We start from the raw sequence: 10,000 nt of genomic DNA on the forward strand, positions 1-10,000 counted from the left end.
TCTACGTTCAAATTCTGCCGTGGTCTGCTTTGTCTTTCATCCTTTTGGGGTCGATAGATTAAGTACCAGTTGCGTACTGGGGTCGATCTAATCGACTGGCATCCTCCCCTAAACATTTCGAGTCTTGTGCCTAGAGTAGAAAAGATTGAATTCAAATTCCGCCGGGGGTCAACTTTGCTTTCATCCTTTCGGGGTTGACAAATTAGTAGAAAGGATAGTAGAAAGGATTATTATATTTATATTAATATCATTGATAAGGCGCAGAGGTGGCAGAATCGTTAGCACGCCGGGCGAAATGCTTAGCGGTATTTCGTCTGCCGTTACGTTCTGAGTTCAAATTCCGCCGAGGTCGACTTTGCCTTTCATCCTTTCGGGGGCCGATAAGTTAAGTACCAGTTGCGTACTGGGATCGATCTAATCGCCTGGCCCCCTCTCCCAAAATTTCGGGCCTTGTGCCTTGAGTAGAAAAGATTAATATTGATATTTCTAAGGCGGCGAGCTGGCAGAATCGTTATTACTCAAGGCAAAGTGCTGTATGTATAAATTAATAGATAGATAGATAAGATAACATAAGACAGATAGATAGATAAGATGAAGGGGAGGGAGAGAGAGATATGTACCTCTCGGACTAACGGTTGTTGACTTTCTTTTTACTGATTCAATGTAACTAAATGTGTGTATATGTATATATACACACACGTTTATATCTATCCATATGTACACAGATATATATATACATGACTATATCTATATATATATATATGTATATATATGTATATATATGTATGTGTGTGTGTGTGTGTGTCTGTGTGCATATATATATATATATATATATATATATATATATATATATATATATATATATATATATACATACACATACACAAATACGCGCACACACACAAACATATATATATATATATATATATATATATATATACATATATATATATATTGTGAGAGGGAGAGGGGAAAGGATACGTGTAATGCTACCCAACCATTAAATAAAAATGTAAAAAAGGCAAAGGCCTTTTGATTTATCCACAGCCCAGTATGCTTGTTTTCCTGTATCCCAGTGTTCCACTATCCCAGAATCCCCCGTATCTACCTTACGAAGCCAACCCTGTTAAGCCATCTACTGGGGATTCACAAGAATTATTTGTTTGCATATTTATATATTTTCACAGATCAAGAGGTGGCAGACTGAAATGATTTACAAAATCGTATGACACTTTAGATGATCTAAACATTTTTAAAAATCTTTCTGCCATGTAGTGTTATTTGTTTGAAACTATTAAGCAAATAATAAAGATTACTTCTTGTAATTAATAAATTTGTTTATATTTCCTATAAATCAAATATGCTGCATCGTAGAGCGCAATGTTATGAAACCCGGCGACAAAAATCAACACTGGTATTTGTTTTTTGTCTTGTTGTTTGCAGTATGTTTTTTTTTTGGTTGGTTTTATTTTACCTAGAAAGGCTGGGAAATTAATTATAGATAATCATGGTTTAACATTAACATGAAAATCATTACTATGCAGATTTATTAAATACTTTAATTGCGTGATACAATTTAAAAGGATAATGCAAACAAAAATAATACACGATAAAACAGATAACGAGGAGAATCTTTAGATTTTTTTTTTTTTCATGAAAATACTAAACAAGAAGAATTAATTAAAAAGAGTAAACAATGTAAATATAAATACTCAACAGCTAAACATAAAATGCAAAATTAGAATAATTATCTTGGCAATTAACTGCCGTGAATTACTTCGCTTGTTTTAATATGCTAATTTGTCACACCTACTCAAGTACAATATTGAAAAATCTCCTCGAAGTGCTAAATACAAAAAATGTCGAACATATGTACACATAGGTATGCGCTTCTAGTCGTTACAAGGAAGTGAGAGTGGCTTTTGTGGCCTATAGCACGCTTTCACTAATTGCTTTAAAAGTGAACCTAATAAAGAGTTGATATATACGTCTTCTCACTTCCCCCATTCATCCCTGAGCCAATAGAATATCCGGAATGACCGCCAGATTGGGAGAAGGCTGCAAAGATGGAAGTCGGAGAACGCGAATTACGTGTTATACGATGGATAGCGGAATCTCTGACCATCTCCGTTTGTTGATTGTCTGATTTGTAACAAAATATGTGTACGTGGTTTCGCATTGTCAGAGAGAAATAGATAAATAGATAGATAGATAGATGGATAGATAGATAGGTAGGTAGGTAGGTAGGTAGGTAGGTAGGGAGGGAGGGAGGGAGGGAGGGACGGTTTGAGGTAAGTAGGCAGAGATATGCATATGTTCAAATAAATATATATGTATATCGATCTATAGATATTCATACACATATATACATGTATGTATGTATATATGTATGTATGTATGTATGTATGTATGTATTTATGTATGTATGTGTGTATGTATGTATGTGTATATGCGCGCGCTTGTGTGCGTGTACGTATGTCTATCAAAAGGACGGAAATTATCACGAAATCAAATGAGATAAAAAGTGAATTTTACGACAAAGGCAAGACAAGAAATCATTCGCAACAGATTCAAATAAGTAAAACATAAGAGCAATGGGTGCAACAAAACCGAATAAAGACTAATATCAATTTATTTAATGTCTCTTCTTTTGATACGCTCTTATCTAGAAATTTATTATAAAAAAACATTTAATATTACGTGTTCTATTTTAAGTAATTTCAAAATCCCGAGCGCAGGCAAGTCTGTAACGATTAAGAAGTTCAATTTACAACCATAAAGTTTCGTGTTTAGAAGGAAACTGTCTGGAAGCTTTCCAATGTGTGTGTATGCGTGTGTTTGCGGGTGTCCTCCTGCCATTGCTTGACAGCATGCGTGTGTTTGTTTACATTTCTCTAACTTAGCGGTTGGGCCAATGAGAGCGATAAGTATTAGACTTTCAAAAAAGTTAGGAACAAGTTCAATTTGCTCAACTAACACTTTCGAGGCGGTGTACCAGCATGGTCGCAGTCCAGTGACTGGAACAGGTTTATATTGCTTTCAAATTTTGACGCAAGGCTAGCAATTTCGGAATAAGTTGATTTCAACGATTCCACTGGTACTTATTTTATTCTTTTCTACTCTAGTCACAAGGTCCGAAATTTGGGGGGAGGGAGCCAGTCGATTAGATCGACTCCAGTACACGACTGGTACTTAATTTATCGACCCCCAAAAGGATGAAAGGTAAAGTCGACCTCGGCGGAATTTGAACGTAAAGACGACAGATGGAATTCCACAAAGCATTTTTTTCTCAACGTGCTGACGATTCTGCCAGCTCGCCGCCTTGAAACAAGTACATTTTGGAAAATATTTGAGTGGCATTAACACAAAGTTGCTCGTCTTTTTATAAAAATAGTAGTTAAATCTCCCTCGAAACTAATTTGATCGTTGTAGATTAGGGAATGTCGCATTGGATGATGCAATCTGTGATATATTGACGAAAAATAAACATGGCTTTCATGTTTAATCGTGACTAGTATACTTTTCATCAAATGATTTGTTCAATGAATTTTGGTAGATTCTCATATATGTAATACAGTTTATTGAAAAACTTCGAACAAACAAGATTATCCAAGCATTTAGTAGACGCAAGTTCCCTCTAGTGATATTCAAATTCTAATAACAATTTTTCCTGTCTGTTAAATGCTCGGTTGATATATGTACATAAATAGGCACACAAACACATATACATTCATACATACATGACTTCATACACACATACACATATATTTGTACGTATATATATTTATATGTATGTCTAGATAGATAGATAGATAGATAGATAGATAGACAGACACAGAGGCTGACGGACAAACAGACAGACAGATAAATAATTTGCAAGGAGCACAAAAAGAAAACTACACAGGAGGGACAAGTTTTAACAAATATAGCGTATATGCTTAACACTTGAAAGGAAGGAAAAGTGTATTGATGTTTAGGATGCTTGTTCTTCATCAGAAAATTGACAGAATGAGAAAAGTGGTAAAACGACTTTGTGTTCGGGCATCTTAAATAGCTCGCTATTGCTTTTCATGGCGGTTCTATTCAGTTATAGCTAACCTTGGGCTAAACAAAAAACAAAAAACACGTCTCTTATCATTTAAATGATCTTTCTAATTTAGTTACAACTCCGCCTTAAGAATTTATGATTACTTGATAGGGGCTTAGAAAGAAAAAGTAAGTTCCATATCATCTCAGGAGTCTTTTGGTATTTCGAGACAACATCGCAGCAGCTGATAATTACTTGAATATGTAAATAGCAAAAAATAACTTTCATATCAGTTAAAGGATCTCTATTAATTTGGTAAAAACACCATCAACATAAAGTGGCGATTAGTTGATAAAATAGTCATTAATTAAAATGATGATATTTTCAGAATAGACATTTCTATGGGAAAAACTATATCAAAGAAATATGATCGCCACAATAATTAGAGTGAACTATTAATGCGATCTTTGTTGAGATGGCAGTATTGTAGTTAATTGCACAATAATATATTTGAATATGATGTTTAAATACTTTTCTACTCTAGGCACAAGGCCCGAAATTTTGGGGGAGGGAGCCAGTCGATTACATCGACCCCAGTGCGTAACTGGTACTTAATTTACCGACGCCGAAAGGATGAAAGGCAAAGTCGACCTCGGCGGAATTTCAACTCAGAACGTAAAGACGGACGAAATATCGCTAAGCGTTTTGCCCGGCGTGCTAACGTTTCTGCCAGCTCGTTTGAATACTGATAACTCTTAGTACAGACAGAGAAACAGATAGATTGATTGATTGATTGATTGATTGATTGATTGATTGATTGATAGGCGCAAGCGAGGCTGTGTGCAAAGAAGCTCGCTTCTCAGCCACATGGTTCCGGGTTCACTCCCACTACGTGGCACCTTAGGCATGTGCCTTCTACTATAGCGTCGAGCCGACCAATCCTTGTGACTGGATTTGGTAAATGGAAACTGAAAGAAGCTCGTCGTGTATACATATATATGTGTGTGTGTGTGTGTGTGTTTACGTCCTGTAACCTAGCGGTGTGTGTGTGTGTGTGTGTGTGTGTGTGTGTGTGTGTGTGTGTGTGTGTGTGTGTGTGTGTGTGTGTGTGTGTGTGCAGGTACATATACACGTATATGTACATACGCAATTAAAAAGAATGGCGGGGAAAGAAAGAACGAAGGAAGGAAAAGAAGAAAAAACTAACGTAAAAGAGAAAACAACTAGAAGACAGATGTCTTAGGAAAAGAAGAGAGGTTATTACTAACATATACATACATACATACATACATATATATATACATACATACATATATATATAAATATATACATACATACATACATACATATATATATATATATATATATATATATATATATATATATATTTATTTATTTATTTATGTCAAGTCACAACTAGAAATAAAGTTAAATCGACGATGAGACAGGCGTCAAGCATACAGAACATAGATATAGAGACAGACTATATTTAATTGGAAGAAAAAAGATCGAAAAAAAGAATGTGAAAGAGTGAGTGAGTGAGAGAGAACGACATAAAATAAAGGAACGAAAGTATAAAACAGAATAAGATTGGTAATAGCAACAAAAAAATAATAATAAGCCTCAGTGTGTCGCAGGCACTTTCGCTTTTCTCAGAGAAAATCATAAAATAAAATGTTGTTGAAAAAACGCGGGTTTAAAAGGTCTATATAATTAGGCTTCTGAGTGTGTGTGTGTGTGTGTGTGTGTGTGTGTGTGTGTGTGTGTGTGTGTGTGTGTGTGTAAAAGACTCCGCTCTATCAAAAGATGAAGTAGATATATTAACTGCTAGATCTACCACACAGCCATATATATATATATATACATATATATATATATATATATATATATATATATATATATATATATATATATATATATATATATATATATATATATATATATATATATATATATATATATATATATATATATATATATATATATATGTATATACACACACACATACATATATATATATATAGTCCTTTAACGTGCTTTTTGTATCTGTACCCACATATGAACATGTACACTCCATTTATTCCCTAATTCATGGTATCGACCAGACTATCATCTTTGTAATATATAACTGGTCACAATGCGCTTCACATTATTTTAGTCTTCTAATGACGCCACCACGCTGGCTAGGCAAGCAGGCCAATAGTCCCCAGACAGAAAGTCTATTCCCTCACAGGGTTACCTATTTACTGCTGTCTGAACTAGAACACTGTGAAATGGAGTGTTTTGCCCAAGAACACAACGCAGCACCCCCTCCGGGAATCGAACCCGTGAACTAGCCTAGCTATCGTAAGTCCAACCCCTAGACTACGTGCCTACCCAAATTACTCCTCATTAATTATAGTATATTTGTAAGACAGTGAGCTGGCGGAGTGGTTAGCACGCCAGGAAAAATGCTTAGCATTATTTCGGCCGTTTTTAACGTTCTGAGTTCAAATTCCGCCAAGGTCCACTTTGCCTATCACTCTTTCAGGACCGATTAAAATAAGTACCAAATGTACACTGGGGTTGATGTAATCGGCTAAACCCCCAACCCCGAAATTGCAGGCCTTGAGCCAAAATGTGAGACATGAAATTATATTATGTTTGTGTGTGTTTGCAAGTGCGTGAGTGTGCGTGTGGGTATTTTTCCATCATGTGGTTTCATAACGTAAGACTAATTTTAAAATTTACATAACTGAAAGTTAATTGAATACAATAGTAGATTGCTTTAAATAGAAACACTACAATGCGTTAGATGAATCATCAAACCGATGTCGGTGTTTTCAAACAAGTTCTTGAATAACCTTATTCAGTAAAGCATGAAGACCATTTGGCATACACTGGTTACATCACGTGATTGTTTTGTCATTCTTATGACAATTGATGTTAACTCATCTTTCTATAGTTCATTCATATCTCACAAACTGATAATAAATGTATATGTATATTGTGTTATCTATGTGCATGCAAACATGTACACAACATATAAATATGTATATATATTCAATCATAGGAACAGACATGATTGTGTGGTAATAAGCTTGCTTCCCAATTACATGGTTCGAGTTCAGTCCCACTGCCTGGAACTTCTACTATAGCCTCAGAAAGACCAAAGCCTTGTGAGTGGATTTGGAAGAAGGAAATTGAAATAAGCCCTTCACATATCAATATATGTATATGTGTGTGTATGCATTTGTGTCTGTGTTTGTCCCCCACCACCATTTGACAGCTAGTGTTGGTGTGTTTTTATCTCCGTAAATTAGCGGTTCGGCAACAGAGATCAATAAAATAAGTACCCGGCTTAAAAGAAAAAAAAACGACAGGAGTTACTTGATCACTGCTATTAGTTAACAGCTGTTTCTGCAAAAGAAGCAGTGCATCCATATATGAGTGCTTCTGCAACATCTTTTAGCCTCCTCGGATCCATTACAATGCTTGGGGATTAGTATCACTATGCATAATAGAAATAATTATATGTGTGTGTGTGCGCATGTGTGTGTGTGGATATATGTGTATATATATATATATATATATCTATATATATATATATATATATATATATATATATGTATATATATATTATATGTGTGTGTGCGTGTGCGTCCGTATGTGTGTGTATAAAAATAAGTGTATATATGTGTATGTGTGTGCATGCGAGTTTGTTCATATATTATGGTAATTCGAAAACCTTTCAAAGATATAGTACAGAAACGATAATCAGTTTGATGTTATGGGCTCATGCAACTCAGCCCAGGTCACTGATCAGGAAGCTCTATACCTTTTATGCGAAATTTTCCCTTATATTAGTGGAGGTTTCTAACGAGATGATGCTCTATATACTGTTGTTAACTATTTCCCTCGTCCTTACAAAGGTTAAGGAAGGTCTGCATACTTAATTAATTAGTTACTTACATACATACATACATACATACATACATACATACATGCATGCATACACGCACAAACGTGCACATTTGAATATACTTGAATTACAGGAAATCATAAAACTATAAGTATGATGCAGAAATCAAAAAGACGTTTTAATCGAGATAGCTGGAATATAATTTGAAAAAAAAATCTCAAATATGTTAGCATGGTAAGAAAAAACAGAAAATTAACATCGAAAATAGAAAAAAGATTATTAAAATGTTATGTATGGTCCTCTATGTTACATCGATCTGAAACGTGGTCATTAACATAAGCGTTATCAATAGATCAGAAGCCTGTAAGTTATTGGCATATTGACGATTTTGAGAATGTCTTGGACAGAATAGAAAACCAATGAGGTAAAAGAATGGTAAAAAAAAAAAAGCTGAGAAAAAATTTATTTGACGCCATCAAAGAGAGAAACACTAAAATATTTTCGACATTTAATTGGGAAAAAAAGTCGGTTATGAATGTGTGTGTGTGTGTGTGTGTACGTTCGTATGTATGATTGTATATATGTATGTCTGGAAGTGTTTGCATATATATATATATATATATGCAAAGAGAGAGAGAGAGAGAGAGAGAGAGAGAGAGAGAGAGAGAGAGAGAAAGCGATAGATAGATAGATATATAGATAGATCGACAGACAGGCAGACGGGCAGACAGACAGACAGGCAGACAGATAGATAGATATGTTTTCACACACATACGCGCGCGCACACACACAACACACACATATGTAAGCTATATGAGTGTATGGTCCTTTCAATACAATTCTGGTTGTTGCGTCCCGGCAGCAACAGCAGGGCAGAAGCGATGAGTCCAAGCGTGCGAAAGAACGAACGAACGAACCGGTCGCTGTTCGCGACGTGGACGTCGGCAAGGAGCGGGAGTGTACGGGCGAGCGCGATTAGTACCGGAGCGCGAGACGGGGGTAGTAAACGACAACAAAGACGAGGGTGGGCGTTCACAGACTCAATTAAAAGCTATTATTACTATCGGTGAATATTGAATGATTTGAGGAGGAGATGAATAATTATAGGATTGTTGGAAGTCGTGTAATAGAAAATTCCCTTTCAAATTGCTTAGCAGCATTTCGTCTGTGTTTATATTCTGACTTAACATTCCAACAAAGTCGATTTTCTTTTTCATCATTTCGGGGTCGATAAATATGTACTAGGTGATTACTGGGATTGATGTAGACAGACAGACAGACACACAGATAGATAGATAGATAGATAGATAGATAGATAGATAGATAGATAGACACATACATACATACAAAAATACATACATTCATACGTACGTACATACGTACATACATTTATACATTCATACATAGGTAAGTACGTACGTACATATATATATATATATATATATATATATATATATATATATATATATATATATATATATATATATATATATATATATATATACATATATACACACACATGTACATATGTGTCTAACGTATTGCTCCACGTGTTCGAAACGGTGATTATATTCTCATAAACCGAACTACTTTACCCCACGGCTACCTCTCAGCGGTAATATGTATTGCGTATATGCGTGTTTGAATGCATACATGTATGTATGTATGTATGTATGTATGTATGTATGTATATATATGTGCATATGAGCGTGTAAGGGAAGAGATTGTGCCAGAATGTGTGTGTGTGTGTTGTGTGTGTATGTGTTTGTGTTGTGTGTGTTTCTGTGTGTGTTTGAGTCTGTGAGAAAAATATGAATATTCCATACAATATCTTTAAATATCACATCGATTGTATATGCCATTTTTCATATTTCACGAAAGAGTCAAGAACCTGTTTAGAATTCCTTAAGTAGATTTGATAACGAGAATACCGTTAGTCCTTGCTATTAGTATCTACAGATAAACGAAGCGTATTGTAAGAAACAAACGCAAGTTCCTGACATTTTTCAACAAGCTGTAACACGAAAAAATTCAGAATTCTTCATGATTCTGACACGTAGCATTCATAACAG

At 35.0% G+C, this 10,000-nt stretch overlaps 1 protein-coding gene across 2 annotated transcripts in view; it reads right to left on the bottom strand.

Moving 5' to 3' along the window:
* The window catches only part of LOC106870026 (corticotropin-releasing hormone receptor 2), a 226,827-nt gene that overhangs the window by 189,726 nt on the left and 27,101 nt on the right, over nucleotides 1-10,000 (bottom strand). The window lies entirely within an intron of this gene.

This window comes from Octopus bimaculoides, chromosome 18, assembly GCF_046866305.1.
Source record: "Octopus bimaculoides isolate indiv1 chromosome 18, ASM4686630v1, whole genome shotgun sequence".
Taxonomy (NCBI): Eukaryota; Metazoa; Mollusca; class Cephalopoda; order Octopoda; family Octopodidae; genus Octopus; species Octopus bimaculoides.